This window comes from Phasianus colchicus, chromosome 21 (assembly GCF_987193195.1).
Source record: "Phasianus colchicus chromosome 21, bPhaCol1.hap1.1, whole genome shotgun sequence".
Lineage (NCBI taxonomy): Eukaryota > Metazoa > Chordata > Aves > Galliformes > Phasianidae > Phasianus > Phasianus colchicus.
In genome coordinates, this window is record NC_143456.1 from 6761551 (window position 1) to 6786233 (window position 24683).

The following is a 24683-nucleotide window of genomic DNA, read 5'->3' on the forward strand; positions in this document are numbered from 1 at the left end:
AGCGACACGGCGCGGCGGAACGGGAAGCGGAGAGCCGGGAGAGGGGAGGGTCTGCGGGGAGCGGGAGGGAAGGGGGGGGTTGCGGGGCGACGGGAGCGGAGCCGCTTCTGGGCGATTCCCGAAGAAACGTGGGTTTGGAGGGAAGGAGAGGAAGGAGGCGTTGAGCGGAGGCGGCGCGGGCAAAGCGGGCGCTTCCCTCTGGCTGCCAGCGCGGAATCGCGGCGTGACCGCACGCGGAACGGACCCCCAGCGCCGGCCTGCGCTGCACCGCCCTCCTCTGCCTCCCTTTGCGGCTCCGTCCCGCGCAGCCCGCTGATGTCCGCCGCCGTCTGAGCCCACGGTGGGACGTTCCCGTCTGGGTTACCGAGCCCCGGGCTTTGGGGCGGTTCGTCCGCATTCGGCACGGCGGTCCCGACCCCTTATCCGTGCCGCGACGCTGCCCTCCGCGTCTTCATGGACACCCGACGGGGCGGTGGGATTTGGGGTGGGGAAGTGGGGTGATCCATTAGCAGGGCAGAGGGATGGGGAGTCCCCAGAAGGACACGCTTGGGATGGAGAGACCTAAAAGCGAGCTCACGTTTTGGCTGGGTCAGATGGAAAGCAGGCAGTGCTCAGTGTGCAAATAGAGGCAAGAAAACGGGGTGACAGAATTAAAGCCCATCGTAACGTCCTCCAAAAGAGTGCACAGAGTGCACAGACCGTCCTCAAACACCACCTCTTACCTCCTCAGGGCTGGCACAGAACACCCCATATAAATACTCAGTATTTCAATAAAGCAAAAAGAAAAAGCTGCCCGAGAGCCCCTTCAGCCCCATCCTGCATCGCACACAGCCCTCCCCACGCCTGGCTGCAGCACAGGGTTATCCTCCTGCCCAACCTCCCCACACACCAGGCAAAACTCTTCGTGCTGTGCTGACTTGGTGCCCTCCCATCACTTAGGAGATGGCTCCCGAAGCAAGGAGTCAGGCTTTAATCACAGCTCACGTTTTATTGGTGGCTTGGAAGCGTTTATTTTTAATATAAGGGACTGGTTTGAAGACAGACGCTTCAAAGGACTCTGGAGAAAGCAAACAATTATGGACAAATCAACTCCACACACAGAGACACCAGAAATCTAAATGCAAAGGGCAGAGGGCTGTCTGTACACGAAGATGAAGCAACTGTTTCTCTCCTTAGAAGCACCACGTTGGGTGTGCATTCCATTAACCGTCCAAAGCAGGCAAAAACAGATGAAAACAGAAATAAAAATCCACGAGCTCACAGCCCAGGGCCCTCCAGGCTGAGCTGCACAGCCAGGGCTGCAGCACAGAGATGCACTGGGGGCACCGTGCGTCCCAGCACGCCGTGCACTGTGCTGGGATGTGCAGCTCACAGCTGCTCTCGCATTGCCCACTGCTGGAGCACTCTGTGTTCTCCCATCAGGCCGACACCACGCAGCTCAGCACTGCACTGTGCAGCAGTTTGGGATGTGCTGTATGGGAAACTTGCAAACCTCTCTGCCTGCAGTGAGGTTCCTCCCTGCTGCTCGCTGATCAATAGGCTGTCCTGCAAAGGAAAGAGGAAATTTTCCTTGGAACTCCACTCCTATGGCTGAGCATTCCCACACTGAGCACAGCCATCATTTCTAGTTCTGTAACTCCAAAGGTTATTTTCCAAAGCTCTGAAGTGCAGGGCTGTGCAGAGAATGCCATTCATAGCTGAGGGCAGCGAGGAATAAATTGGCTGCTTTGGAAATCAGGAGGAAGTTCTCGTGGAGGTGAGGGGAGTTTTGAAGTCGTGTGAAGGTGCAGTTAAACTTTAAAGCTTATTCCAATGATTTGTAAGAATAATTTCTAAGAATTATTTCCTCTTGAAGGCCTTTTTACGGCACCACATTTAATTTGCATTGAATGTTCAGGGTGAGCTGAACATTCATTTTAGAAATTAGAAAATTCATCCGTGGAAAGGAAAAGGTCTCTTCATCCATGGAAAGAAAAGGACTTTTTGTGTCCATCCCCTACTTAAGGCTCAGCACTGAGAAGCATCCCAGTAACTGCAGGTGCAGATAGTGGGAAAGCTGACCCCACAAATCCCAGCTCTTGGGATCCTCCCTGCCCACACGTCAGCAGCACACAGCCACGATGCAGCAGGTGATGTTGGGGTGAGCACTTCCAAGGAGTGCTGCTTTATAGGATGAGCACAGGGCCCACAGAGAGCAGCACAAACCCATGGTGCTCCTTTAGGAGCCGAGCACACAGGCTGCTGCTGGCGGTGGACTTTGACCTCTGGAAGAGAAATGGGAAAAGCTCAATCCACAAATCCCAAGGACTTTTCATCTCGTTATACAACACAGCAGTCACGTGGGTGCTGGTCATTGGTTTGGTGCTCTCATTGTGTTTGGATACCGAGCACTTCTTTTGAAGCAGGGGCTCTGTAAAGAGAAATATGCATTGGGTATGTATGCATCTAGCATGTAAGAGCTGCAATAGTTGTGCTTGGACTCATGGTCTTCAACCTAAATCATGCCTGGCCCTGGCAGAACACAAACCTGGCAGGTGATTATTGGAGTTCTTATGTTCATGATGTGGTCCAGAACAACTGTGGTTGACTACAAGAGTAGGGATTGAGAGGAGCCTTTTTTGGGAGCAAAATCAAAGAGTGGGAGGAAGTGAAGCAGAAAGTCTGCAGGGAAGGTACTGCAGGAGGCACAGCCCAGAGACAGCAGTCTGACAACTTCTGTTCACCTTATCTCCAGCTGTTGGAACACGAAGGGCGGGCAAATAGCAAATGAAATGATAAGCAGCCACCACGTAGTGCTCTGCATAAAGCACAGAGTTCACAGGCATTCGGAGCAAGGCGTTATTGGTGTTCTCACAGGACGGGCATCATTCAGCTGAAAGTAAATATTAACATCCACGAGTTGAGCTTTCAGAAGGATGATTATCCATTACTGTCAGAGCACAACCCAGAGTCTACCTCTTAGGGCTTAGGGGAGATTCCTGCAAGGTGCCCAACACCTGGAAGCTCCAAGGGAGTGAGGGGCTGTGCTTACCCATAATAACACCATCTTCTGAGAGCAGCTATGAGCTGACTGAGAGCCATGGCTGTGCCTGGGCAGGGAGGGGATCAGGAGGGGCAGAGAAGAACCGTGACTTGCAGGCCAAGCTGCACAGCAGGTTCACTGTGGGCTTCTTGCATCCCCAACTTACTGGATCTGCACTCCAATTTACAAGAGGTGCTTTGGTTATTATGTGACACAAGACACGGTAAGAAGCTCGCTCTGACCTCATCTTTTGCCCTACTTCCTTATCTTGGAATCTGGTGCACAGTGCCATACTTGTTCTCCCACATAGTTTCCTTCGCTGCCCTCCTCGTGAGGACGGAATCACAGAGCGAGGCTTTGCGGGGCAGTTACTCTGCACAGCTCCCCAGGTGGGGATGCAGTTCAAAAGCTCTCCTTCAGCTGTCTCCTTTAAAGGCAAACTACACTAACAGGGATTGCACACCTGGAGCTGAACCTGAATCCTGGACATGAGACCCCACTCAGCTGGAAAGCAGCCCAGCACTTCACACACCAGGTCCAGTCAGCAGCACCCTGCATTACACTGCTCAGACTGCAGCAGAGCTCCTGTCTGCCCCGGGAAAGGATGTGAGCAATCCCTGACAAACTGCCTCTGATTCACTGAGGAACCGACATACCAAAAATCACTCCAGATAAAAAATGCTAAGCTTGGCTTCACTGATAATTTATCTAATGGCTGGGAAGATCGGGGTAATAGAAGGGAGACGAGAGAGAACGGCACTACATTGCTATGGAAACCAGAATTTTCAAAATAAATACCTTTGCAGAACTGAGGTTGCAGATCTAAAATAATCCATGGCGTTTCTGATGTTTCCTCCCTGTGCCATGAGACCCTTCCAGGCTGAGCAGCCTCTGCCTGCCTGCAGAGATCAGCCCGCAGTGACACAGGATATCCCACGGCTCATGTTCCTTATTCCATTTCTAGGCCTTGAATAGAAACCTCAGCGTTTGGTTTGTTCCTGTATTTTTGGGGCTTGCAGACTGCTGAGGTCGGTACAGAATGAGTCCACGAGCACCTGAAGGGAAAGCTGTTATTTTTATCCCAGCACATTGGGATGGATTCCTCGGCGACCTGAGACAATACAATACATAAAGCAAACCTTCTTTGCGAAGCTCTGCTTCCCTTACTCCCTAGGAAGCTCCTTACCCTACAAATGACCCCAAAGCAATTACCATTTGGCCTTTTGCTCCCTGTTAGCCCCATTTCAGCTGCTGACATCCCCGATGGCGTTTGGGCAAAAGGACACCACAGCCCACACCTCCCACAGCGCCTCGCTGCTGCTGCAAACAAGTCTGGGCTCCGGCAGTGCTGACTCACGGTGCTGAGGCTATGGGAAATATTTGCTTAAAGAAGCAAAGCCAGGCAGGTTTCCTGCCCCTCCTTATCTGCGAGCCCCTCGTATGGCAGGCTGTAATGGGGCCCTGCTTCCTGAGAGGGGGCACGGAGCGGGTGCTTGTTTCCTAAAGATAGCCAGGTTCCTCTCTCGGCTCCTCGGGATAAAGCCCCCAGCGCTCACAGCCACAGGTCTACAGCTGCAGAGAGACGAACGGCAGCTGGGTGGGCTGCTCCGATAAAGCATCGCCCACCGCTGCGCCTTTCCTGCCCCTCCACGTGCCACAGAACCCGCTCTTCCCCACAGCCTTCCCCGAGCCGCGGCTCGCTCCGAATGCTGCCTTCAGCGCAGCTGAGTCAGTGCAGACAGCAGCAATCACTGTTTGCTTTGGGAGGGTTTGCCACGCACCGAGATGCAGGCAAGCAGCGCCGGCTGCGAGGGATGCTTTGCTGGGGGCATCTCAGCACAGGTGAGGTGGGACCCCAGCCCACACTGAGCTAAAGGACAGCGGTGCGGGCAGAGCTGTGCCATCAGACCGCAGCCGGTCTGGGTGCATTCTGCCCGTGCTGCTGTGCCTGAGCTAAGAGCTGCATTCGACCCACACGCCAAGCTGGCTGCCCGGCGCATCCACGGCTTGCCTTCCCCTGGGAAAAGGCCTCCCGTTGTGAGCATTGAGGGAAACAAGCACATCTGATGCCCACACTGCTCACGTGGCAAATGATTTCAGAAGCCCTCAGCAGCGAGGAGACTTTATGAGGGGTGCGACAGGCGAGTCGCTGAGCTGCCTCCTCCTCCCAGGACCTACGCAACTCATTTGCAAAGGAGCAGAGGGTGACGAGCTCCATTTGCAAGCTGGGCAGGGCAGCCCAGGGAGCAGCTCTGGCAGGGCAGGCTGCGGGCAGAGCTGGATTGCAGGGCTCACAATGACTGTGCTAAAGGTCTGGGTAATGACCCGGCAGGAGCTCCCACAACCAGCCAGCACAACCGACAACGCAAGCTGGCTCTCCACCGCTCTCTCTTATCCTCCTAGGCAGGTGAATATAAATCTTTACAGTGCAGCACAATGCTGGAAGAGCAAGTTGGGCTGAAGAGCTATAAACACCCCCTGGGCTCGTTCCTATCAGCTGGAACCTGATGTGGAAACGTTCCTTGAGTTCATGCCCTTGGATTATACTAAAAAAGGCAAAGTCCTGCTGCACCTCGAGGACACCTAGTGCTGGAGTGGGAGAACAGAGGGCAGCTACACAACAGGAAAAGTGTGCTGATGAACCCAGGTGCTGGGTCAGCAAGACCAAAGCCAATACATTTAGGTTTCTGTGAGGCACAAATCAGAAGATCACATGCAGTACCTCAACTCCTAACCCCCAATTCAAACTGGTTTTGATACAGAACACCACTCACCGAAGCGACGTCCCCTAGCAGGCTCATCACACTGGCATTTCTTGCACTCTTATCCCTATCACAGACTGCAAATGGGCTGAGGGAACAGATCCAGCTGTCCCTTGGCCACTGCGTGCCCCAGCGCGTGGCTTTCACTCTCTTGTGCCTCTCTCCCCTATCACAAATGTCTTTTATAACGCAGGGAGAGCAAAGAGCTACCATAAAACAGAGACAGCTGACATCAGCAGCAGGCTGCTCCTTGCAGACCGCAGCTGTTAGGTGATGGCTGCACAGAGACTGAGGAGGGAGCGAGGTCATCCCAGGACAGGTGAACTAAGAAGTTAAGGAACTATTAGGTCACGCCCCATACATAGCAAGCAGCTTATCATCATGGGGAAGCAGTCTTTGTTTTTAAATTAATCGCTTCGAGGACGCTGGCTTCCATCTTGTGCTTCGTTTTTATCAGTGCTTTGCTTTAAGAAGCCGTAAACCAGAGGTAGGGACACAGCTACAGAGAACTGCAGCCAGACCTCCACGTGTCACAGGGCACGAATTGAGGCCACAGCCCCAAACAACACTACACACAAAGCCAGCACAGCCTCCCACTCCCCCTGCGTGCATTAACTGCACCTGCATTTCGTGTATTAGCTCCGTGCCGCACAGCCTGGGAGAACCCATCTGAGCTGTGATGTGCTGCACCAGGCTGCCAAGCAAAGCATTCACACGTCAGCAGGAGCCTCGTTACCCCCAGAGGCACAGGGATGTGTTCAGTACCTAGAAGGATGGAGAACGCAAGGCACAGCACTGCGTTCTGCAGGTTGCAGCCACAGACAGCAGCCCTGCGGTGTGCTTTTCTGCTGCTTCTGGCTAGCTGGTGGATGACGGGGGCTCTGTGAACATCCCTCACCTTGCCCATGCTGAACACTGCTGGGACTGCTCTGCTGACGTGCAGACCACCAGCACACCTCCAGTCTGGAGGAGCCTCCAGCACCACTGGGCTGCACTGCTGCAAGGGTTCTGCTGGCTCCAGCATCCCCATCACAAACATCTGCCACAGAACGTTCTTTTTTATTGGCAGCTCACTTTCTCTCCCTTTAGTTTGAGGGAACAGAACTCGGGTGCTATTACCCTGTTTATGGTGCTTCCTCAAAGAGAACCTGTGGATCTCTGCCCTCCATCCACAACGTCGTTACAGCGACGCTGGCTCAGCGTGAAGATCAGATCATAAATGCAGAACAGCTGCTTAAGCAGAACGTAGGAAAGGAGCAGGGATGTTGCTGGGCAGAGAAAAGCACTGCTAGAGCTCACAGATAGCCTCTTTTCTCCAAAGGCACATGCGCACTGTATCACTCAGTCACATTTCTCTCGAGCTTCCTGGTAGCAGCATCAGCGTGTTCCGTTCTGTTACCTCTGACTGCTGCAGGACTCCGTCCCCATCTGACAGCAATGACCTGGCCTCAGGTTTTTCACCATTTTGTCACTTTCTCCCTCCCTTTCAGCCCCATAAAATCACTAGACATGAAAGCTGCAGCACAAAGGAAATCCTTGCCAGCACCGCCTGCTGCAGCGCAGCTCCCTCGGCAGCACAGGCGGCTGCAGGCAAGGCAAACCTCTCCTAACCTACATTTGATTCCTGTAGCATTGCAAATCAGGCTCTGCCAAACCTGGCTGAGGTTCCTCTCCACAGCCAGACTCACATACACAACAGATTAAAGCCCTGAGGGTGGTGGGAGCAGCTTTTCCCCTTGTGTACCCAGCTCTACCTGCACTGAAGGGCAGCAGGAGTGCTCTCCCGTATCACCACTACCTTTAAGAAAGGAGCTGACCTGCAAGCTATTTTTGGTGGTGCTGTGAAGTGGGGAAGCTATTTTGGTCACATCTCTGCACGGTGAGCTGCAGGACGCTGACAGGCTCTGTGTTTGCCTGGGGCAGCGGGGCTTTAGCTGTGAATGGGAACGGCATGTGACTTTGCACTAAGGCCTCGCTGCCCTTTCTGTGCCACAAGAATCTTGACACCGAGATTTTTCCTTCTAATCATTTTAGGAATAAGCAGCACTACTTCCTGAACTCCTCAGGGATCCCTGTGGAGGCCTGGTGTTGTTTTCCTCCAGCCTGCTCTGCTTCCACGTCTGCAGAAGGTGCTTCTGATACCGTGGGAGCCCTCACTCCCATCTGCCTTACTCACCAGGAGGCTAAAGGTGCAATTAGGAGCCCACAAAGATTTTATCCATCTTTTGCAACAGACCTGTGCAGGAGATCAATATGCATTAGGCCAGCACCTGCTGAGAAATCAGCACGTGGGATTCTGCAGAGGCAGAAGGGAGAGCAGAGAGGAACCACTCACACAACAGCGTGCTGTTCTGGATGCAGATTAGTGCCTGGGGTACGGCCAGGGCAGCAGGCAGAAGGTTCCTGGTCTAGACAGTTGTTTTCTCTGCAGAGCCGAAGGGTTGCTGCCAAGTTTGCTGGGGCTGTAGCAGGTGCAAAGCCCAGGCAGAGCAGAAGCCAAAGCAACTGGATTGAACAGAATTAAACCCAGATACGAAAGGAAGCTTGAAGAATAGGAAAGATGAGGTTAACAAAAGGAGAGAAAAGTAAAAATGGGAACTGGTATGTTCAGGCAGGGATGGATGAGTCAGACACATCAAGGAGGAGCAAGTGAGTAAACATGTATGTGAGTTTTTAAACAGCTGTCAGTCGTCCCTCCTCAGAAAACTCCTCTCAGGACTGCTGCTGTCTCCAGCTACAGCGCATGCCTTCCCAACCCTCTTCAAACAGACACATCAGCACCACAAGCTTCCCACACAGTAAGAGGAACCAGGATGCCCTCAGCTCAAAGTCCACCTCATGTCTTCTTTTTCCCTCCCTGACTTTCTTCTAGAGGCTCTGCAAGACTTCTCCACCAAAACCCACACCCTGCTCCTAAGGCGTGCTGCTCCTTCCCCCAGTGGATGCAACCAGCACCTGGTTCTGCGTCAGCACAGCACACATCTCCCCTCCTTTGCAGGACCACCACCCACTGATGGCACAGACTGTCCCAAACGCTTCCAAACAAAGCCCTGATTGACTTCAATGCCTCGCAGGATGAGCTGCTTTAACTCCTCTTGGACAAACATTAATGGTTTGTGTGTGTTACAACCTTCTGAAATCAGCTGATCTTAACTAATAAAATTTTGTGCAATGTACATTAGGAGGGGTTTAGTGAGAAATCAGCTTGTTTTTTGTGAATACACAGAAATGGCATAGACAGAATAATGGCATTTAATACACTGTTATTTGGTCAGGACAAAACAGGACTGCTGCAGGCTCAGATGAGTCCAGCAACTGAATGTCAAGACGAGTTGGGTCAAAAAGCCCAGTGAAGAGTTCTGCCTTTAGTTCACTCCTTTGAACACAATTTATCTTTCTACCTTCTACTTTACCACTGGTGTCATCAGTCCTTCCCAATCATTATTTAGTGAAGACTTCATATTGCCATCTCCATAGTGCAGTATGGGAAATGCTACTTGAAGCTTCACCTGTTCTGTTCTGTGGTATGGAAGCAGCAGACACACAGCATCAAACCAGAGGCCACTCACAGCCAGAGGTCATCCAGCAGTGGTGCCACTCAGCCACGGCACACGGTGCGCTGCTGCTGACAAGTGCAATTGTTCAGGTCTCCTCTAGGGAGTGCAGTCGTAAAGGGAGAAGAGGAAACTGCAGCACAAAAGCCAGCTGGTAATGTGTGACTCAGGATATTGGCACAGTCACAAATGGTGCCTGCCCATTTCATGGCGAAAACGGAGAGCAGTGGTGAGGGCTGAGCCCGAGGTAAGAGCAGGATGCCACTGGAACCCTCGGTAAGCTTTCATACTGGAAAGAAAAGTCTTCCGAGATACTAAAAAAAATTACTCAAGATGTAAATCAAGCAATGAAGCTTCAAATATTGACCAAAAAAAACAAACAGTTAAACCATCACACCCTGCAGGTGATGCAGCACAGACAGCACTGCTATGGGCGCTCCACCTCCTGCCCTTCACACCCATCAGATCACACAGTGAAAGCAAGCTCATCTCAAAATATCAGACCTTGGCCTCCATGCAAGGAGCTGCAGAGACTCATTTCCAGGACTAGCTGTGCTTTGCATGTACTGCACATCTTGGTTCTAGAAAATGGGCAGAGACACGAGCTTATTGCCTGCTGGAAACACACAGCAGCAGGACCTGGCTGATCCTGGTGGCAGGGAATCCTGCAGGAAAAGACACAAAATGCTGCCTAGTCCCTCCTTGCAAATCCCACGTGTGCCTCAACTGTAAGACCACCCACACCTTCCTTAAAGAAGCACCAAAACATGAAACAAATCCTCTTGGAACAGAATATTCACCAAGAAAATCCACATTCCCAGGCACAGGAAAGAAATGTAAGGAATGCAAAAACAATACTACCATCCACCTGAGGCAAAGGGCAAGACAATAGACTTGCTAGGTAACAGAGCTGGTGTTCAGTCAGTGCCAGCTCTATCCTTGTCTGAGGAGCTGTGTAACAGCCCATGGCAGAAGGCACAGACCATGAGCACAAGCTCTGTGTTCAGCCAGCAAGCACCAGCTGAAGAAGAACCATCTGATGCCTAAACTGCTGCCTCCCAATTTTCTGTCTCACCATCACACTACTTATCTAAGCTACACGTGTCAGGTACCACAACTTAATTCACCCATCCATTCCTTTCGTTATAGATCCTCTTGCTGCTTTTTCACCTGTCTCCCTCCAACTGCATGCCAGCAGCCCTGTTGTTCCTCTGTCAGTACATCACGTCAATGGAAGCTGTGATAAATAGAAAGGAGCCATCAGCTCCTCCTTGCCCTTGCAAATAAAGGAGCTTCTCCTCCCTGACCTATCTACTTCTATATTTTCCTATCAGTAGTGATGTCTATCGCTGTCTTGAAAAGCTACAGGTGCTTTTCAATAGAGGCAAGGGAAAGGCAGCCTTAGCATTTGAAGATCATCAGAAACACGTTAGGATTTTTATGGTGATTTCTGGTGAAGGCACATCTGATTTCTACAGAGCCGTGCTGTGTGCATCACCACGGTCCCTCCACCTATTTAGGATTCCCACTCTGGATTACAAGCTACCTTCACACAGGAGATGTTGAAGCTTCCAATGAGGTCACACAGCCGCTGACAGGCGCTGATGGGTGAGTCATGCTGCAGTAGCCAGAGATACCAGCAACAGATTTGTTAATCTGCATGCAGCCTAACCCTTTTTCTGGTCTAAAATTTTATTCCAGAGTGAAACACAGTGTGTCACAGAGAGGTGACTGCAGAACTGTTGAGGGACAGGGCCATATTTTCACAACAGATTATGAAGAGAATCAGTTCCAAGGAGTACATTTACAACATCACAGAATGTGTCGTTTTACTTGTAAAATGCAAGACCAGGATCCACTGGGTCAGTGGGGGAACCATTCATTGCAGCTCACTGGCAAAGCAGGCATGCTAATTAGGAAAGTAAGAGTCCTCCTAGGAAACACGCTCCGTGGTTTAAATCACCACCTCCAGCAAAGCTGCTCTTCTGGGGGATGCTGCCCTGGACCAGGGTCAGCAGGCACAGAACAAATTCTTCTGCTAGCTCTGCTATGGGGAAGAAAGCTGTGGAGCAGGACTAGATCAGACACCAGCAACATCTCAAAGTGCCACAGCAAAATTCAACGGAGCTTGTTCATGAAGGTTTTGTAAGGGTGGACACAAAACTATGACTGAAGGAAAAAAAATAAAATAGTGTTGTAGCCTCACTGCTGCAACATTGTATTAAACTTTCTAAGCAGAGAAATAATTGTTTAATACTTCTATCCAGTAGACAGGGTGAGCAACAAGTGCCAGAGGGCCAACTGACACAAGGTGGCTTCTTTTAGAGAAAGAAAACCACCTGAAGATTGCATGATTATAATGAGTTTCTTGGGACAAGTTTCACACTGTTAGTCACCTTTCATCCCTCTGTGCCACAGGCTTCTCCTTATCCATCCATCCAGAGACCAGAACCAAGACAGAGTCTCTTTCTGTGCTGTTTCCTTCCATCAGTTATTCCTCAAGGCCAAGAATGAACTGGTATTCTGGAAGTGCACGCTAGCATTAGTTGCATCACAACAGGGCAATGACTGACAGCCAGCTAAACAGCACGCAGGTGTTGGATACAGAGAAGCACGAGGACAAAAACTGGAGGTGCTGCTCAGATGAAGATGCAGGGCTTCATGCTGAACCTGGTGGAAGGACACAGACACTGCCAGCAGTGCAGTCCCATCAGCTGCCTATGGGAAGAGAAGGCGTGCATTTAACTCCAGGTAATTCTTACTTCTTACTGTGGCAGAACTTTATGGAACAGGCCAAAGTCACCAAACTTGCTTTTATTTGGGCAAATTCTGCTGCTGCAAAATTAACTTCCAGAAGAACTGCCTCCCAGTTTTACTTTCAGCCCAAATAAATGGCCCTGATCCCATTCTGAGCCACAGGGCAAACCTGTGCAAGGCTACACGGGTCAGCAGTGCTCCCCTCGAGGAGAAACTTACAGGATTCACCCAAGACTTATCTCAGAGTTATGTTCATTTGGCACACACGTCACAGGCTTGTAGTTAGACTGTCACAGAGAAGGGTAAAAAGCTCTGTGTGTCCCCAGGTTACACAATTTATGAAAGAAATCAGAGGAAAGCAACATACATCTGGCGAAAAGAGAATCTTTCCAAGTTCTAATAACGCTCCCAAAGAAATGCATGGCAGAGATCCTTCCATCTGGCCTTCTCCAGCAGTAGACATGCCTACCTAGAGTCCCTTGGGAACCTGACACAGAAGCAAGGGGCACACTGGCACTTATTTGTAACTGCCCAGCGTGCTGCTGAGGAAGGAAGAGCTGTTGAGTCACAGGGCAAGCCAGCCTTCCACTTCTGTCTGGTTGCCCAGAGGGCAGAGTGGGACAGTCAGAAGGATGAGATTCTGCTCATTCCTCTGACTCTGCTCCCCACATGACCTTGGTAACTACTTCCTCCTCTTGTGCCTCTTTCCCCTTTTCTTCATGGACACAACTACTCTCTTGAATCATGGGACAAGCAGACGCAGACAGCAAAGAACAATCCTATTTGTCTGATAAAAGGTAAGAGCACAGTGAAGTATTATTGTTTTCTTATAATACAAACGTGGTTATGTAATAGTGTTGGTATTGCTTCATTTCTGTCATTATGACAAACTGTCAGGACACTGCCTGATACAGGTTATTATGATCTGCTTTTGTAAGGCTATCTCATCTATTCTGACCAGCCTTTCTCTAGAGCATGTTTTTCCTGTACAACCCTGTAAACCACGATAATGGGCTAAGCTACTACTGGAATGATGGCACATTTGATGGGCAAATCAAAGAAAACAGTTCCTCACTTGTGCATTTCACAACTATTTATGTGCTAAAAGACACAACTGCTTATCTTTACAAGCAGAGAACAGGGTGAAAGTTGGTTTCTAAATCAGCGCATAATAGAACCATAAAAGTTTTATAAAAAATCTATATATATACTTGGGTAAATTACATTCTGCTTATACGATGGCAAACTTCCTAGGATGGAAGCAGAGAACTGTGATTCACAACTGCAATTATAATTAATAACCAAATTTCATTGGTTTGGTTTACATGATTTATTCTCAAATTTACATTTGCTCTCTTAAGAAAGGTCAGAGTAGAGCAGAGTGGGGACTGAAGGCTAAGGAAGGTACGACTGTGATTATAGCAGCTGAAACTGCCCTAATCACACTCTTATCTTTCTTATCTACTGAGAGTATTTATTTAGCAGTGATTACTGAGCCAGGCCCCATCACTCTGAGTTAGTTCTGAAGCAGCTCCTCAGTGTTGTAAGAAGTTTACACTGCAAGAGGCGTTGCTGTTCTGCTGAGACAGACAGCCAAGCTTCTCATCACTTAAAGTCATTTAAAAAAATAAACTATGACACTCCTAAAGAAGTAGGGGTGTTAACCCCAATGCACTGGCCAAATTCCCAGCTTGAGTAATTACAATGAGCCTTGGATAAATTCTTGCCACAGCTTCCGTTGGACACGGCATTGTTCACTACTTCCTCTCCTACAATATCATGCAGTGCTGATGCACACTCTTTACAGGTCCTGTCTGCACTGGAATGCTGTCTGGGTCTACCCCCAGCCCAGGTCTGCAGCAGCACACTGCAACAATGCACTGAAACCAGTTCTGCCTGTCAGCTGAACCGCCGTGCAATTTGTAATTTCTATTTACTGATGTCCCAGCACCTCCTTCCGATGGTGCTAACCATGCATACAGTACCTGATGGATACACTGGTGCAGGTCCAAGATGCAGGCGTACATAAACTGGGTTAGTTCCTTAAAAGAAAAGCTAAATTTGCATCAGTAAGTTTGCAAACTGAGCTAAGCTGACATAGCATCCTAGATGCCCACTGCAATTGGCTGTCAAGGCAGTAAGAATGCCTGATAGGTCAGGCCTAGGAAGCCCTGTAAGACATGCCTAGTTCAGCTGGCAATAACAAACAGTGCCATTTTTATAGGCCTGCTACTTAACCATGTCAGTAGACTTCTTCTCTACTGGTAGGACGCAGGCAATACTGTTTACTTTTGAAGTGGTCGCTGAGCACTTACCAAACCCATATCTATTGCATTAAATAAACCACTTGACACTTAATACCAAAGCATTATCCACATTTTTTCCAGCAGCTACCACTACACCCCAAGGCTTTTTACTTAGAGATACCATTATCTCTTTTTTATGTGCGTAATAAAGGGAGCAGAGGCCCAAACTCTCTGTTAGGGTAGCTCTGTGTACCTCACTAACCCAAGCTGTCACCCTCATAATTTGTGAGCTTTAAAGGCACCTTGGCTGCAGGAGGAAGTACAAGACCAGGATTCAGAAGAACTTAATTCCACTTTCTGACTGCATGGGCAGATCACTCCTTACTGCTCCGCTTAGGCTGCGGAAACCAAACGATGCCCACTAATTTAAGAAACACAAGAAAAGAAAACAACTTACAGACGATGCTGAATAGATTCATATTAAATGCTATTGTTGAAAATACAAATAGTTACGTTTCCTACTACACGCTCACTTCCCCAGAAGCACGTCTCCAAACCCATAGTATTTTTTAAAAGACAGACCAGTTTCAGGAAGTGGACGGCTTTATTTTTGTGCCATTCCAAAAATGCCTTTTAACTTGTCAAACGATACGCTACAAATATCTTTGGCAGATGAATAAAACCAAGTTTCCTGTCATAGCTGCCAACTTCAAGGTTGAGATAATCAGATAAATCTTTAGTTTGCCTTCCCCAATACTTACAACAACATATGTTTGAAGCGATCCACATTTGTCTTGCTTTTCCTGGCGGGATTTGAGAAGGCAAAGTATCAGACCACGGTGTGACACATTTGTATAACACGAGATGAGGTCCACAACTGGTCCAGTCACCTTCTGTTCTCAGCACTCCTCAGGTTTCCCCTACCCCAGGTTAAATAATCCCCAGTAGAACTGTCTGCTCATTTAAAGATAAAAGCAAATCACAGAATCACAGAATGGCCAGGGTTGGAAGGGACCTCAAGGATCACGAATCTCCAACTCCCTGCCACATGCAGGGCCACCAACCTCCTCATTTAATGCTAGACCAGGCTGCCCAGGGCCCCATCCAACCTGGCCTTGAACACCTCCAGGGATGGACGGGGCATCCACAGCCTCTCTGGGCAGCTGTTCCAGCACCTCACCACTCTCTCTGTAAAGAATTTCCCCCTGACGTCCAACCTAAATCTCACCTCCCTCAACTTAAAACCATTTCCCCTTGTCCTGCTGTCACTCACAAAACTCAAAGGAGTTGATTTCCCTCCTCTTTGTAGGCTCCCTTTAGGTACTGAAGGTCAGATAAATGGTCTCCAGTATCATCCTGTAAATAGGGCCTCCTGATGGTACAAAATACCTGTGTAGGACAACAGAAGGAAGTTTGTTTTGCTTGACTGCAGCAGCATCAGTAACCCTGGGTTTGCAGAATTGTATTATTTCATTCCGGAGACACCTCGAATGTTTGTGGGGTACCTGAGAACACTTCCTTGGTACACAGCCCTGAATTTAAGGGTGAAAGTGACACCTAAAAGCACGCCTTTTGCAAGCTGTGTGTCTTATGCCATTGTTTCTATTAATTCATTGACAGGATGTCAGTAAAATTGTTATTTTGATGATTCTTTGCCCCTATACTTCTGAAAGGGAAAGCAGCTATAAACACAAGGGAGACTGACCTCAGCGGTTTCCTCCGTTCAGACAGGAGCACAATGCACTGAAACACCACCACAAGGAGACTCGGACTGTTTAGAATTCCTCCAGCTGTAATCTATAGTAAAAACAAATAAACAAACACACGACTACGAGAGGCGATCATTAATCCCCTCACGAAGCCAACTGCTACCTCTAGTTCACAGACACCCAAAGCACACCAAGCTTCCACAACCCAGCAGCTTCAAAACCCGCGGGTTTGGAGCCTGGCAAACAGGAAAGGGCAGCTCGGGGGGCCGCGTGCCCCCTGCGCGTGGCTGTTCCCCCCTTTCTGCCCATAAAGCAGACACGGTGAGGCTCGGGGCGGGCAGCTCGGACTCACAGCGTTGGCCAACAGTTGTGCACAGCGGCCAAGGCGAGCTGACAGCTGCCACCACCACCTCCTGGGGCTGCGGCTGGCAGGCGTGACCCACCGCCCATCCCGCCACATCCCTGCCCTCTTTATCTCCTCACCTGCGTCTCCCTTCCCCCCCAGGACCCCAAACACTCCCCCACTCCCACCGACCCCCACCCAGCTGCGATCCGTTCCGCCCCCCCCCGACGGACACGAGCCCCCCGCCGCCCCCTCGCCGCTCCACCTCGGCACGAGGGACTCGAGGCCTCGCCGCCCCTCACGCCGCCCCCCCTCGCAGCGCGGCCCCGCCCCGCCCCGGCCTCCTCCCGCCGCTCCTCCCGGGGAGGGAAGGAAGGAGGGAGGGAGGAGGGCGGCGAAGTCTCGCGAGAGGGGCGGGCGGGGGCCGCTGGCTGCGGGCAGCGCGGAGCGGAGCGGCGGCGGAGCAGCCCGGGCGGCGCTGAGGGGAGGAGGAGGAGGAGGAGGCGGCGGCGGGCGGCAGCCATCCCGGCGCGGTGCGGCCGACGGACCCCCGCTCCGCCGCGCTCGGAGCACGGCCGGCTCCGCCCGCCTTCCCGCACCGCGTCGCGGCCTGGCGGCGGGGCCCGGCGGCGGGCGGCGGCGGTGCCGGAGGCGGCTCGGCCTGCCCTGCCATCTTAGGAGCCGTGCCACAACGCCTTTGTGCCCGCCGCGCCCGGGCACCCGGGGGGGGCCGGACCCGACGCCCCTCCGGGGGCGCCTCCCCCCGCGGGGCCGCCGCCCCTTTGCCCCGCTCCTCCTCCTCTCCTCCTCCGCGGGGGGCCGAGCGGCGCTCCCAGCCCGGCTGCGGCGGAGGGTAAGGCGGGCACGGCGCGGGGGGCTCGGCGGGGAGGGGCGGGAGGAGGATGGGGACGGGGACGGGGGGCGGGGGGGGGCCGGTGCCTCCCTCCCCCGCCGCGCTCTGCGGCACTGCCGCAGGACTCCGCGCTGCTCCCGGCCCCGAGCGGCGGAGGGCGGCGGGGGAGGAGGAGGAGAAATGGCGCTGCCGGCTGACAGCGGGCCGGCCCGGGGATCCGCTCCGCTCGGTTCGGAGGCGGCGATGCGGCCCCGCTGCGGCCTGCCCGCACCCCGCCTTCCCGCAGTGAGCTGTTGGATGATCGCCGCTGGGTGGTTGTTTGGTGGTTTTTTTTTTTTTTTCCTTCTTTCTTTCTTTCTTTTTTTTTTTTTTTTAATTAAATGACTTCTAGGGGGGTAAATACCATTTTGTGCGGCGCTGCTGTGGGATTTGGAGGAAAGTGACCTATTTTAAAGACCTTTTTTTTTTTTTTCCCACTCGTTCCCCCCCCCCCCCACCATCACCCCCCCCCCTCCTATCGGCCGATCCCGTTAGCCAAATAGCGTTCCCCGAGCGTTTTAACGTGTCAGATGAAAGCATCTCGTCCCAGGCTCTGCCCCTCCGCACCCCGCGTGGGGAGAACGCGAGCATCGCCGGGCCCTTCGGGTTCACCTTTGTGAACGGCGGAGATACGGAGCGGTGCAGGAGAACCATTGTGCTGGGCGCGGTGCGAGGAAAGCCGCGGTAAAATGGTTGTTGTCAGCCGCGGGGCCGGGGGAAAAAAAAAATGACAGAACGGCGTCGGCCTGCAGGACTCCCCTTGGTTTGTCTCGGTGTCGGTTATTTCGGCAGGCTGTGTGGCTGTGGTGATAAACCAGTTGAACGCATCGCGTCCTTCACCTCTGCCTGGTGAGGTTTGAGGGCCCCGCGTGGCAAGGGCGGATTGCTGAGATGTTACCTGAAGGTTTGGCTGCTATTGATTCCTTACTGTTAAGGGCTATTTCTGGAGCGTGGGACGTGGCTCTTGTTTTGTGTGTTTGGATAAAGGTTATCGGCTTGGAGTGCTTCGGATGAAACGTTCCCAAAATACCATCCCTGGTGGTACGTGTAATGTTGAATGGTACGGCTCAGATCTCCTGAGAAATACCAGTCGTGGTGGCACACCGTGGTGCTGAAAATACCGTGGAAAACAGGGCTGTATTTTGACACTGGTGAAGGTTTGCTTTCCTGTTCTGCGATTACAAAATAACAACTTTTGTTGCAGGAAGGAGGATTTTAAGATACGTGTTTCTTCAGACTGCTGGGAGCACACGCACGTTTGGTTCTGTTGTCCCTTCCTGTAGGAGTGTGTCTGTTTTTGCTGCTGGCATCTCAGGGCAAACCTTAGCAGCCCCCGTTGGGCCTTCCCATTGGATTCCCCACAGCACCTGCCTGCCTCTACTGGTTCCTTTGCTGTTTGTGGGACCTTCTTCCCTTTGTCTGTTGACTCAGACACAGTGATGAACTTGAACCTCAATGTATCCCTTGAACTCGAGGGATGTTGTTCTCCTCCTGTGTCAAGGATGTGCTGCTAAAGAGAAAATGATTCCGGTACAGCAGCTTAAATTACATTTAATCTCGTTGAAAAACCATCTAAAGTAAAAGATCTTTGGATAGTTTGATTGTTATTATTATTATTATTTTGTCTTTAACTGGGCTAATGTTAAGTGCTGCATGGAGAGGATCAGAGTTAAAATTATACACAGAGAAGGTGACTTAGGCCTCAAGTTGGGCTACTGGAAGAAGTTATCTTGTCATGTCCTCCCATTAGATTCTGCTGTAGGTGAGGTTGGAGGATGTTGAACGTTTACTTCCATGTAAATAACGTTTCCATTTGTGCAGCTCCCATCTTTGCCTTATCCAATGCAATTCATCAGGTCGTGTCACTGCAGTAACGTGTTTTTGATGTGTTGTGAGGCAGCCCAGGTTTGTGTGCATGGTGAAAGAAATCAGAAGAGAAGCAAATATCACACTAATAATTACATCTTCAGATGCATCCTACTGGTGGATTTCCTGTAACCAGGATGTGTTGTAGAGAACAATAGACGTGGCAAAGAGTTCAGAGAGTGGTTTTAAAGATTCTGGAGTAGCTGAGAGCAGTGGGGTTCCACCTGGGCACAACCTGTGTGGTTCCTCAGATACATTGCCTTCCAGTTCTCTTGTCTAGCAAAGGAACACTGGGTGTGCTGCTGCTCTCGCCTTTCTGTGAGGCTGTACCTCCCTTCTTGCTTTGTAGAGGCTACAGAATATTTGCAAAATATTCCTCCTGTGGTTTATTTAACAGAATATTTTGTCCTATAAAAGGTTCGGGGTTGGCCTGGGTCTCCATGAACCAGGAAGTGGTAAAGGAGCTGTGATAAATATCCTCTAGGAACTCCTCTAGGATACGATCTTAGCAATTATGCAAGTGTTTTCTGGTCATAATAAGATCACATTGACAACGCACATAAGGTGTGGAAGCGCACACCAGGAGCCCTGAGGATCCCTGGCTGTTGGTGCTGCCAGCAGTGATGCGGGCTCTTGTCCTCTGCATTACAGTGGCCATCAGCTGTCTGCTGTTCAAGCATGCCGTGGGGTCAGGGGGCTTTTTGTTGTGTTTCCTCACTCAAACGTGGTCAGAGGGGTAAAGCTTCACTTCAGCTCTGGATGAGAGGCACAGCTGCACTGCATGGTTCTCCTGCGCCCGGCAGCAGGGCTGTGGATGGCTTTGGTGTCATCCCTTGGCTAGCTTTTATAGCAGTATGGGGTGACTTCATGGCTTCTGAGGTGGTTGGCCGTCCTGCCTACTGTAACTTGTGAACATGACCTCTGCCTTCCACAAAACGCTCTGCTCAGTGCAGAACACATCTCCATGCTTTTCAGCAGGCTCCCGAGGCCCCAGAGGTCCATTCTGTTGCATGGCCCATCCTCCACCCGCTGCCCCACGTGTGTCACAGCAGTGACTCTTCTCTTTGACCCTGCCCCGAGCCCCTTCATCCTCAGCAGCAGAAAGCAGCCCCAAGGAAACATCCAATGGTGTTGTGCCATTTTGGTGAGCTGCAGGGGGTTGGTGTGCTGCCGGGTGAGTGCTGGAGAACCCCAGCACTGAGGTGGGTTTGTGCAGCCATGGAGCCACGGTTTGACCAGAGAAATGCTTGGAGATAGATGGCTGTTGGTGGCACTTTTCCCAGAATACATGGCAGCTGGGTTTGGGGATTCTTTGTTCTCGTTGTTCTCTAATGGGCTGAGGAGATGCTCATCATACATTGATTTCTGCATTGAGAAGAGGCTAGAAAAAATTCATTGGATGGAGGGTCAGAAAACCACTAATCCCCTCATGTGAAGTTCCAGAGGGAGCTCAGCTGTGCAGAGCTGCAGCACAAAGAGCGAAAGCAGAACTTAAAATGTAGGAACATGAAATTAGAGGTGAAGTGCAAAGTGTCTGAGGGGAAAAGAAGTGCGCAAAACAGGAGGAAAGGATGGAGAGCAGCTTAAAGCACAGTTGGCTTTTAAGCACTGTATTCCTTCCTCCTTATCTGAGTGCTCATTTACTGTACAAAACATGGAGGAAGAAATACTTTCTGAAGGTCCTTTGAAACGCAGTAGGCATTGGGCAGCACAGTGGGCGCTCCAAACATGGTTTCTCAAAGCATTTTTTTAAACAAATATTTGGTGATCACTGGAATTACAGTTTTTTAGTTTGTTTGCTTTTTTTTTTTTTTTTTTTCAATACCAAAGGGAAATCATTGAGAACTTGTAATACTTTGTCAGAAATTATTATACTGGTCACTCTTGAAGTTTTTATTTTGCTTTTAATGTCCTGCTAAACCCTCCTGGTTTCTTTGGCAGAAGAAAAGGCAAGGTAGCCACTGTAAACACAGCGGGAAGCAGCCAAAGCAGCAATACGTTTTCTCTAAACAGAAAAGTCTCCCTGCTTTACTCATCTTGCTGAGTTGGTTGGGCATCTACCTGGTAGCATGGAGGTGATGCCTCCCTTCTCTTGGAGGCGTGCTGAGGACGGCCCAGCAGACTGAACACAAGATGATGGTTCCTTAATAGGAGCGGACAGCAGGTGATAGTTTTGCCTGTTGTATTGCTTGGCTAGAAAGAGTTTTGATTTTCTCTAGAGGTCAGGATGGGGTGACAGCATGAGATTTCCATATTAGACATTGTCCTTTGAGAGGGGAAGACCAGAAGTGTTTTGTTTGGGGGGAAAACTTAGACCTGGAGGAAAGCAGTAAAGCAGCACAGCACAGGGCAGCTGGCAGGCTCTGCAGGTCTCTGCTCTGTGAGCTGCTGACCCCCACTACGGCCCTGCCTGCAGCCATGCTGATGTTTTCTGTGTGTAAAACGTCCTCTCCTCCACTCGTGGAGCTGGTGGGACGGCCTTCTGTCAGAATGGGGTGTCTGTGGGTTTGCTCAAAGCTTTTGCTGCGCGTGCAGGATGTCAAGTCACGTTTGAAAAGGAGATTTTGATATTTAATGTTAATCTCAGCCACCCCTGCTTATAGCTTTGCAAGCCAATGCGTAGCATACTTGAATTTTTAAAATGTGAATAAAGTTGTTTTCAGTCTTTCTCTTCAGCTAAGCTAAAATCCCGTTTTCTTCCCTTCTGCTCCCTGCACCAGCACTTGGAGCAGCCGGAGCCCTCCAGATGAGCACCTCTCCTTGCTGGTTTGGCTTCACTGCGTTCTGCTCTGGGCCAATTTCTAACCTGAGGAAAGCCTTGGGACCCAAAAGCATGGGAAAGGGGAATATGTGAATTCAAGCATGCTGAAAGGATGGGGAACGTTTCTTGCAACAGCTTTTGGCTTGTTCCCCATCCATGTGTTCAGCCTGTTTTCCAAGCATCCAGAAATCCTTCCTCTTCCCTGACGTACCGCTGCTCAGAGGCAGCAGCAGCCCCATGAGCCTGTTCCCAGGGAACTGCTGCAGTGGGATTTATTGGAAGAAATCACATGTGGTATTGCACATGTTGGTTATTTTCGTTTCCCTCCTCCTTCTTGATATGCAATTGTTGCTCTCACCCCAGTCCCCCCCCTGTAATTGTTGGCTCCCTCCCTCCCCCAGCCAAGGAGATGAGAGGAGAGGTTATTTTTGCTAATGCTGCTCCTCAAATAGGCCACGAGCATACAGTAAGTAGCGCAGGAACTTTCTCCATGGGAAACCATCACTTATTAGGATTTCTCAAGCTGTGTCCCAGTGGCAGTGCAACATGTTTCTGGAGCTCTATGCCGTGGTTGTCACTGCTGTCAGGTCCTCCCAGTCCCCACTTCCTTGTAACCCAATCTGAGGGCAGATCATGGGATTTGAGCACGCCTTGCTTTTCCCTGGTGCTGTGAATGTTTGGGTTGTCACAGAGTAAACTGTAAACTGTATGCCGTGATCTTCTTTTTTTTTTTTTTTTTTTTGGCTTCGCCTGTTCCAAAAAGCAGTTGACAGTTGTTAAAATCAGTTCTGGGCCAGGCACGATTTGATGCAATTAAACTGTGTTAAATGCGTTCCAGAACTGTTTCTTGGCCTAGATAGCAAACTAGTTAAACTCTGGCTTTGGAATCTATTTCTGTATGGTTTGACCCTGTACCCCTAGGTAAGCTCTCTGCTTTTTTAGATCTCAAGTACACATGGGGTCTGCTGTCTTCAAACCCACGGCCCTTCCAGGCCTTGGGCTTTTTCATTACTCTCAGCTTATCTAAGCCTTGTCTTGAGAACCAAACACTGTAGTGATCTTGTTCCACCACCCAGAAGGACTGAATGCATTGCAGTGAGAGGATTTTCCCTGGCATCAGCTGGACTGGTACAGACCCCACTCTTAGCTGCTCAGTGTGTCCTAGTGCAGAGGCAGGCTGTGAGGTTGAGGTTTTTGCAAAGGTTTGCCATTTTAATTAAAGAAGAAGGTAATCCAGGCCTTGACAAAATCTCACCCTGGTGTCTAGAAGTGCATATCAGCATTGGGAAGGAAATAATGATGTGTTTCAGAGGCAGTGCCCTACTGAGAACGCCAGGCTCCTTTTTCCTTACAGGTTAATCGCCATATAGGCAAACCTTGAACTCTTACCTGGGTGTTTGGCTTCATTTTCCTTCTTCCCATTCCACACAAACCCCCCTCTAACTCATGCTTTGAAGTATTTAAAACTAGGTTGGTCTCTGGCTGGAGGTGTGTGGTAGAACCTCCTGTTAATTCCTGCTGGGACCTGCCCGTTTTGCAGCAAGAATGCAGGCAAGCCCATCTGAATGCTGATCACCTTTCCTTGGTGGAGAACAGGAGATTGTTTTTCCTCCAGTGAGCACAACACACGGGCAGGTGAAGCTGAGAGCATCGCTGTTCCAGAAGCCATGCCAGGTACCCAGGGGTGGACAGGAGGTGGGAAAGGTTTGTGAGGATGCTGGGCTGAGCTCAGCTGGCGTGCATGGCGGTCACTGGAGATATTTCCTTCTCCCAGCATGAGGAGACGTTGCTGCTAGCTGAGGTGTGGACCAGGCTCCTGCTGGATCAGCTCCTTTGCTGAAGGCCTATGGGCTGAGCTCACCAGCCCTCAGAATTCCACTTTCTTGCTGGTTGGGAAGATGAAGTTCAGGGTCCTGAATGTTAAAATGACCTGGATCGAAGAAAAGTTCCCCATGTTTGCTTTTTGTTCTGCATAAAATCAGTTGTGGAAAAAGCAAGACCTCATCCTTACTGCTACTTTTGTTTTCGTTGCAATACACATGTTTTAAATTTGTTTGCAAAGCCAAGATTGGACAGAGGATTTGTTCTCGATTTGACAATAACAAGCAGAGCACTTGGGATACTGGACTAACATGAAATTAGTTTATTTACAAAGAACATGGTTTGTGCTTTGAGTCGCAATTAGAAGGACATAACATTTAAGTAATTATTTGTAGTTTATTAGAAAAGAACTGACGTTCAGGTTTTGGTACACACATCCATGGACTTATAAAAATATTTTGGTAAATTTTTCCAAATACAGGCAGGTGTTTCTTCTTCTCAGGTAGCCCCAGTCTCCTAAAATAACGTGTGAATTGCTGTTTCCAAGTATTTTGGGTGTTGCATTTTCCCCTGCTGTGGGCAGTGCAGGCAGTCCTCCCTCTGCACTCCCTGCTATTGAAAACTGATAGCTGTAGTGACTATAAATTGTTATAATCACAGTGCGTTTTGTCAGTATTACAAATATTGTTATGTTTAAATAGAAATAGACATCATTAATATTAATATGAGAAATGAAATATTAATACACAAATAGAAATTAAAGTAACCTGTAATACGGAAAGATTGTCTTAAATATGTGATGCTTTTATACTTTCCTCTGAGCTGACAGCTTGATAATAGTAATTCCCAGTTCTTAATTTCATCCCTAAATCTCAAAGAATTTGAAACAGGTGATGAATGCCTATTTATTTTTTACATTCTTAAGGTGTAGTACAGAAGTGCAGGTGGAG

The 24683-nt window shown here is 50.1% G+C and overlaps 1 protein-coding gene and 1 long non-coding RNA gene across 9 annotated transcripts in view; one reads left to right on the plus strand and one right to left on the minus strand.

Moving 5' to 3' along the window:
• Nucleotides 1–1001: 1001 nt before the first annotated feature.
• Nucleotides 1002–16726, minus strand: LOC149915316 (uncharacterized). 8 transcript variants are annotated; one of them, XR_016459168.1, is made up of 7 exons: nucleotides 16659–16726; nucleotides 16047–16138; nucleotides 15615–15730; nucleotides 14644–15144; nucleotides 14081–14137; nucleotides 11735–12056; nucleotides 8315–11507 (listed from the first exon to the last, which is right to left on the minus strand). It is a non-coding gene; the product is annotated as an uncharacterized LOC149915316 (long non-coding RNA). The 8 variants fall into 8 exon arrangements; XR_016459165.1 differs by having other exon boundaries at nucleotides 11735–14762; nucleotides 15103–15144; XR_016459166.1 differs by having other exon boundaries at nucleotides 11735–14137.
• Nucleotides 16727–17043: 317 nt separating this feature from the next.
• TAOK1 (TAO kinase 1) overlaps nucleotides 17044–24683 on the plus strand; it is a 55855-nt gene continuing 48215 nt past the window's right edge. The window contains exon 1 of the mRNA XM_031591660.2: nucleotides 17044–17246. The gene's annotated coding sequence lies outside the window, so the exon portion shown is untranslated. The remainder of the gene's footprint in view (nucleotides 17247–24683) is intronic.